The sequence below is a fragment of the Meles meles genome, chromosome 13 (assembly GCF_922984935.1).
Source record: "Meles meles chromosome 13, mMelMel3.1 paternal haplotype, whole genome shotgun sequence".
NCBI lineage: Eukaryota > Metazoa > Chordata > Mammalia > Carnivora > Mustelidae > Meles > Meles meles.
In genome coordinates, this window is record NC_060078.1 from 13,416,402 (window position 1) to 13,424,658 (window position 8,257).

Consider the following 8,257-nt stretch of genomic DNA (forward strand, 5'->3'; position numbering starts at 1 on the left):
AAATAAACTAGTTAAAACATGTTAAAAGAGGAAACAGGAAAAGTTTAAAAAATTAGAATAAGAAAAAAAAATTAAATTAAATTAAAGTTAAAAATTTAATTCAACTTTGTAAGACTAAAGCATCATGGGGAGAAAGCCATGAATTCCATGTGTTGCTTTCCCCTATCTCTGGAGTTCTGCTCTTCTCCTTGATCCGTGAACTTGGTCTTGGCTGGATGTACTTGCTGATCTTCTGGGGGAGGGGCCTGTTGCAGTGATCCTCAAATGTCTTTGCCTGAAGTGGAATTGCCCTGCCCTTACCAGGGGCCGGGCTAAGTAATCCGCTGGGGTTCGCTTTCGGGATCTTTTATTCCCTGAACGCTTTCCGTAGAGTTGCGGAGGATGGGAATGAAAATGGCGGCCTTCCAATCTCTGGCCCGGAGGAGGTGAGAGCTCAGGGCCCCACTCCTCAGTGCGCCCTCGAAGAGAAGCAGTCAGTCCCTCCCGTCTCCCTGGTCTCCGGCCGCACTCTGGGGTCACCCAGCCTGTGACCCAGCGTTTCTGTCTCTGGAGCACGGCCCTGTTTGGAGTCTCCAAACCCAGAGGATTCCTGTCTCCAGAGGAGGAAGGTGAGTCTCCCCGGATCTGCCACTTGCGGGGTCCCAGCTCAAAGAGCAGTGGCCCGACCGTGCCTTAGATCATGGTTTAACGTAACCCCAAGCTGAGAGCTCACTCAGCTCTGTCTCTGTAGCCGGCTTCCCCGCTCTGACACCTGGCAGTTCTGCCACCCTCAAACACCCCCGGTCTTTCTGTGACCCCGCAGGACCTGAGATGAGACCACACTGTCCCTTCGAGGGCTGCACCCCCGCTTAGCCTCTGGAGAGATGTCCCTCAGTCAGTTTCTGAAAGTTCTGATTTTGTGCTCTGCTGCTCCGCCACCTGCCTGGAGCCTGCCCCTCCCCCCACAGCCTGTCTTCCCGAGGCCTCGGATTCACTTCTCCACACGTCCTATCTTCCAGAAAGTGGTCGCTTTTCTGTTCCTAGAATTGCTGCTCTTCTCTTCGATCTCCTGTTGAGTTTGTAGGTGTTCAGAATGGTTTGGTGACTATCCTGCTGAACTGCGACCTGATGTCATTTGAGTCTGCTACTCCTCTGCCATCCTCTGTCACTTCATGAAAAATTATTTTTAAAAATTTTATTTATTTGATGGAGAGAGAGAGAACACAAGCAGGGAGAGGGGCAGAAAGAGAGGGAGAAGCCGGCTCCCTGCTGAGCAGCGAACCCAACTTGGGACTGGATCCCAGAACCTTGGGATCATGATCTGAGCGGAAGGCAGATGCTTAACCAACTGAGCCACCCAGGTACCCCCGAATCAGAGATTTTTTTTTTTTAAGATTTTATTTATTTATTTGACAGACGGAGATCACAGAGAAGCAGGCAGAGAGAGAGAGGAGGAAGCAGGCTTCCTGCTGAGCAGAGAGCCCGATGCGCGGCTCGATCCCAGGACCCTGGGATCATGATCTCAGCCGAAGGCAGAGGCTTTAACCCACTGAGCCACCCAGGCGCCCCCAAATCAGAGATTCTTTAAAAAAAAAAAAAAGCATAGATTTGTGCTCGCCTTGGCAGCACATATACTAAAAATTGGACCAATACAGAGAAGATTAGGATGGCCCCTGAGCAAGGATGACAAGCACATTCTCAAAGGATTCCATATTTGGGGGTGAGCACCGGGTGTTGTATGGAAGTGGTAAATCACTGAATTCTACCCCAGAAACCAGTATCACACTGTATGTTAACTGACAAAATTTAAATTAAAAAATGTAGAGAGTAAAAATATTTTTAGAAACTCTACTGAAGTATCACATAGGTACAGAAAAGGGCATACAGAATAATTCCCACAAACCAGATAGAGGTTGGTCACCAGCCTCCAGATGGAGGGACGGGTGACCTGTACCAGGACAGCCTCGGGGAAATTGCTGTATCACAGACTATCCAAATTACACGTGCACACCTAACAGTTGAGGCCCAGTTGAGTTCAGCGGGGTTTCCCACCAAACGTGTAAGGAGTACCCCGCACAAAGGAAGTCAGACTTCCCCGTTAGAAAGCCCTCCTCTCCTCTCCTGGTTTCCCTGAGACCCACACCTCCTCCTGCAGCCACTCGGTCCACATGGATCTCGCTCCCATAGTCACTCTCTAAATCCCCCTCTGCTTACTCGGGTCGCTGTGCGAGGATGAGCCCTCGCATTGGCTGAAACAGCCACCACCAAGGGTCCCTCAGTGCATCCTGGGTGCTGGGGGTCACCCGCTGTCACAGAGTCACCCCACCGTGTGCCCCCAGTCCCCACGTGACGGACTGAAACGGGAGAGACCAGGAAATAAGCTGTGTGACTTTGGGCGCAGCTACTCGGGCCTTGGATGTTATTTTGTTTGTGAAATGGGTAGAATAATGGTAGCTCCTTCCTAGGGCGGTAGTTTGGGTGGGCTGTAAAGGGCTCCCATGGATTAAGGGGGCTTGTGTTTTGGGGTTTATGGGATAGCGTCTTTCCAGTTTCCACCCTACGCAGGAAGGAATGCTTCCCACCGGGCACTGTCAGCGGAAGCATGAAGATCACCCATGTCCCCAGAGCCAGGGGCAGACCCAGAGGGGCCACCTGCCGGGTCCCCACCCAGAGCTGCCTGCAGCCCTCAGCTGTCCTGACACGGGGCATCAAGGCAACAAGTGGCCTTGCGCAGGGTTTATGAGGGAAAGCATATTCTCCTCTGGACTTCAATCCAATCATAAGAACTCCAATGAGAATAAAGTTTGAACAACTACGTATGAACTCAGAGTGAGAATCAGCAACAAATGCTATTTCTGGTTCTTGGTGTAGGAGGCAGCACCGGTGGGTAGACCTCAGGTGGAAATAAAAATGTGGGGGGAGGGGTGCAGCACGGAGACCTGGGGACAGCTAGCCACCTGGAGGTGAAGAAAAATTTGGACGAATCAGAACAGAGTCAATAGCTAAGGCTTCTCTTCTCAGAAACTGACCTTTGGAGATACTTTAATTATTGGGATATTACATCAAACACCAGTGTTTCCCAAAGCTCAACCATTCGTGCGTAGCAGACATGATTTTTCCCCATAATTATTTCAATTGTACTATTTTGTTTTAAAGATTTTAGTTATTTATTTGATAGAGAGAGATCACAGGTAGGCAGAGAGGCAGGCAGAGAGAGAGGAGGAGGCAGGCTTCCTGCGGAGCAGAGAGCCGGATGCGGAACTCGATCCCAGGACCCTAAGATCATGACCTGAACCAAAAGGCAGAGGCTTTAACCCACTGAGTCACCCAGGTGCCCCTCAATTGTACTATTTTTAATTAGTATTTTTCCTTCAATGAGTTCCTTTAAAAAAAAATGGCTTTAGCCTCACTCTGTAATGTATATTTCTAATTGGCATTAAAGCCACTATGTAAAATGTAACCATCCAAAAAAAAAAAAAAAAAAGTCCACTGTGGGCCACTGAAAACCTGTCACCCTTTGGAATATATTTTCTCCTGTCATTGACTTTGCAGATCGTGGGTCACTCCCAGCCGATCTCAGCAAGCTTGCTTCATAAAGTCCTGAGCTAGAGAATGTCTCTAGAGATGTTTTACAGAGAAACCCAACGCTTGGTTCTCATGAACCAAACCCACATCCCTCACAGGGTGCCCCTCTCAGCCAAGGTCGATGGTGCTCTACCAGATCTCCTGCCTAGAAGGCAGTGGAATCACTCTTGCCTCCTGTCTTTCTCCCACCCTTCTGAGCCCAGCACGGAATCCTGTTGGCTCTGCCTTCAGACACGCTCCTGTTCTGACCGCTTCGCATCGTCTACACCTCCAGTCCCTGCCCAAGCCTCTTGGTTGGGTGTCGTGAAACCCTCTACCTCGTCTCAGTGCCTCTCAACTCACCTCTCAGCCTGTCTTCCCAATGGAACCTGGGCCATGGATGCACCAGATCGTGCCACCCCTCTGCCCGCGGATGTCTGACGACTTCCCACTAAAGCCAGAGCAACATCAGAAGTCCTTCAGCCCTTCCTGACCGCCATGCCCTGCCCGTCCACGCCACGCACCTTGGCCCCACGCCCCGTGGCTCCTCTCTTGGTTGCTGTGCTCAGGGCACCCTGGCCATCTTCTCCTTCAACCCAGCAAGCACATTCTTGTCTGGGGATCTTTATGGTTGCCCCTCCTTTTTCCAGGAATGCTTCCCCTCCAGCGTAAACATGGCTTTGTACTTTCTCCCACTTCTTCAGGTGTCTATTAGAATATTACCTCATCAGAGAAGGCTTCTCTGATGTTAGCGTGTTCAACAACATTCGCTCACCCCTTATGCTGCTTTCTTCTTAGCACGTATCACCAAACAGATTACGTTTAATTTCATTTTTTGTCTGTCTCCTCCCATTTAGAACGGAAGCATCATGAGAAGATGTTTAGGACTTTGTTCTGGCCTGAAAGAGTAGGGTTGGTAGATAGTAGGCGTTTAATAAATCCATGAATAAGTATTGGGCTGCATAGATACTATCTGACCATTATGGGCAAGGGTCTGGAGCCCAGAAAGAGCAGAACCAGGTAGGGAGCCCCACCTGCCCCAGCTCCTGTTCCTTTGTCCTAGAGTTGTACATAAGCTTCCCGTTACATGGGCAGCGTTCCTCCTGATTCATATGTTCATTCGTTGTTATATAATGATATTACGTGGTGCTCCTTTCTCCTTTCAGCTGCATGGGCTGCTGCCTACTACATGAATCACTGAATAAAGCCAGTAAGATCTTCAAAGTGGGCTCAGTTGAATTTTGGGTGTTTTTTTTTTTTAAAGATTTTATTTATTTGTTTGACAGAGAGAGATCACAAGTAGGCAGAGAGGCAGGCAGAGAGAAAGAGAGGGAAGCAGGCTCCCCGCTGAGCAGAGAGCCCGATGCGGGACTCGATCCCAGGATCCTGAGATCATGACCTGAGCCGAAGGCAGCGGCTTAACCCACTGAGCCACCCAGGCGCCCCTGTGCGTTTTTTTTTTTTTTTTTTAAAGCAGTTCCAAGAGCATGTGCTCCAGGACACATAGAAATGATCCCTGGCATTTGTGACCCAGACTCGGAAGTCACATGGCAGAGTTTCCATGTTGTCTGTTGTCCTTGCGGGTGGTCACAAGCTTACCCAGCTTTCGGCAGGGAGATGACACAGATCCCCACTTTTCTACCAATGGAGCGTCAAAGAATTTGCAGCTATGTTTTTGGAGCTGCCTCAAGGGGGTATGACTCAGTTCAGAGGGGAGTAGCTGGGGAAGTATTTTGAGGATAAACTTTGAGCGGGCTGAGGGGTGGGATGGGGCAGGTACGTTTCAGGGCCACCAAGAGACCCAGATGCCAGTGTGGGAGACAATGGGAAATGCCAAAGGCTTGGGCTAGGTGAGTTTGAACACCTGCTTCAGGAGTCTCATCTTTGTTGTGTAGACAAGTGGTGTCTACACTGTCTTGCTTACGTATCCCTAAGGGAATTTCGAAATACACGTTTTGGGGTTCACATCCATTTCCCCCCCCATAATTTAAAAGTAATTGCAAAGGTCAATAGCAGAGGTTTTCCACCTTCTTCTTTCTGTGACAGCCACAGTCCCTGCGGCTATCTCCCTCCAAGTCTGTGCTCGAGACTGGAGGAGCTCCCGTGGGGAGGCGTTTTGGGCCAAGGGCGCATGGGTGCAGGGCACATCCGTTCACTCTGCCTGGGCAAGACCTCAGTGAGTGGCCACTCCTGACTGCGGGGGGGCGCCAGGACAGAGCGAGGTGCGCAGTCTGTGGGAGAGCCTGCCGTCCTTGCTACAGAGCGTCTGTACGCACAGCCTTCAGCCCATCCCCCGAAATTTGGGAAGCATTTCACACCGAGGCTGCTGCTATTGTTAGCACCATTGTTATTATTATTACATTATTACCCATTCAGTCTGCAGGCTGTGTTCTGGGCACCCATGGGTGTGCACGCCCTGCGCTGGAGCTCAGAGGCCCCCAAGGTCGAGGCACTTTAGGCAACAGAAGCCCCAGAGCCTTTTAGCCAATTAGTAGCTAATAAACCTCAGCTGGCAACTCGGGCGCTGGGTCGGCAGGCTGCGGAAGGAGGCTGTGCTGAGCCCTGGCACAGCTGCCCGCGTGACTGTCCATCTCCTGCCTGCCTTCGACAACCCACCCCTCAGGCCCCCTCCAGGGACCCCAGGGTGGACCCCGTGATGCCTGAAGAAAGCCAGGGACTTTCCCTGGCCGGAGCGGCAAGCTTCTGTCCCCGTAGCTGCTGCTCCAAGTGTCCCCAGCAATCACTAGAAAGTGGCTTCAGCTTTAAGAAGTTGAGGCGTCGCTTGCTGTTTGGGGACATGGGTGCCGACTTCCAAGAATGGATCGAACATTCGAAACCTTTGCTTGCTTTTCCCAGTCGCTGATGCCTGGGGCTGCAACAGGTTTGGAAGAACGAGCTTTACCCCTAGGGATTCTAGAAGCCACGGAGACTAAAACAGAGGCCCTACTGCAGGAAACAAGTTTGGTTTTGTCCTGGGAAGGCCACAGGGGCTTCCCTTAACTCCCAGACTGAAACGCCTACTATCAATTTCTTTATGTAGTTACAACGCTTCCCCGCAAGTGGGCCCTCCTCCCGGTCCAGCGCATAGCTCCTTCATTCAGAACGAACCTAACTCCCATCTCCGGGGCAATCTGGTCTGCGGAGTCTCCCCTGGATGCTGGGTGCTGGGTGTGGTGGAGACCAAACGTACTCTTTCCCACATCAGACAGGAGAAGCAGGTGTGCCGAGTGAACACATGCCTCCTCCCCACGGGTGTGTGCGTGCACGCGTGTCGCGTGCAAAGTAAAGAGCTCCAGGTGTGACTCCTGGGGCTGGGGCTGGGTTTTTTCCACCAGCAGGCTCGGCCGGGGCGCCTTCTAGAGCCCGGGCGTGAGTCAGCACACAAGTAGTTAAGTTGGCAGCTGGGCTCCCCTGGCTAGCGCCCTCGGCCTCCGGGACTTAGCCTGCAGCACTGCTCTGCAGGGCAGAGCCAGGTCCTGACGCCCCCGGGCTCCCCAGGAGGGCTGACGAGCGGCCTGGGAACGAAACAGCAGCAGGTCTAGGTACGTAGCCGGGCTTTGATGAATGGTGTTTTGCCTTCTCCCCGGAGGATGGAGCAATGGGGGTTCATGGTTGTGCACAGACGCGGGTGTTTATAGAGCCCCCTGTTTTTTTGGGGAAATAAGTCATAGATGGGGAAGGGGGAGGGGAGCAGTCTTCATCCTCAATTACGTTTCCCTGGCCTGGCTGTAGCCCTGGCAGTTTTCCTTAATTCCGCCTGCATTCCTGGGCTGGGAGATCAGGTCGTTTCAATGTCAGCATTAGAGGGGGGAAGTCAAAAGGGCTCTTTCTGCTGTTTTTTTTTTTTTTCCGTCAGTCTTCAGATCTATATTCAGAGATAGGGATTTGGTTTCAAGAGTTGTTTGCTGAGTTGGTGAATTCAAGGGGCAGAAACCCCACTTTCCTGGCCCGTTTTGGATGGCAAGATTTGTATCAGCAGTCTTAAGAAGCAAACTTCTCCGAATTTTTTTTAAAGATTTTATTTATTTATTTGACAGATGGAGATCACAAGTACACAGAGAAGCAGGCGGGGCGGGGGTGGGGGGAGCAGGTTCCCTGCTGAGCAGAGAGCCCGATGCAGGGCTCGATTCGAGGACCCTGAGATCACGACTTGAGCTGAAGGCAGAGGCTTTAACCCACTGAGCCACCCAGGCACCCCCAAACTTCTCCAAATTTATTTGAGTGAGAACGTGCTCTTGGAGGTGCCCCTTGTCTTGCTTACAGTCGAAACTCTGCTGCCTCAGGTGTCTGCAGCGTGGCCTGAAATCACTTTGAGGATCTCTCCTTGTAGTGGGTCTACTCGCCTGGGTCACTCCGGTCTTCCCACCCCTTTAGATGATTCTGTTCTGTCGCTCACAAAATAGCTGAAATTCTCAGTAGATAGGAACTACCCTCGAAAACTTGGTTTGGAGTGAAATTTCCAAGGATAGAGGGACTTAAGCAATGTTTGTGCGGATCTCGTTCCATCTCCGATTTCTTTTTTTTGAAGAGGGGGGGGTAGGGCAGAGGAAGAGGGAGGGAGAGAATCTTAAGCTGGTTGTGGAGCCTGGCATGGGGCTCGATCCCATGATCCTGAGATCATGAGCTCAGCTGAAATCAAGAATCAGAGCTTAATGAACTGAGCCACCCAGGTGCTAGCCTTCCTCATTTTTTTTTAAACTAGATTACCAGTTTA

At 51.2% G+C, this 8,257-nt stretch overlaps 1 non-coding gene across 1 annotated transcript; it reads left to right on the top strand.

Moving 5' to 3' along the window:
• Positions 1-1,589: 1,589 nt before the first annotated feature.
• On the top strand, positions 1,590-1,697 carry LOC123955855. The gene has a single exon (XR_006821399.1). It is a non-coding gene; the product is annotated as a U6 spliceosomal RNA (small nuclear RNA).
• The last annotated feature ends 6,560 nt before the right edge of the window (positions 1,698-8,257 follow it).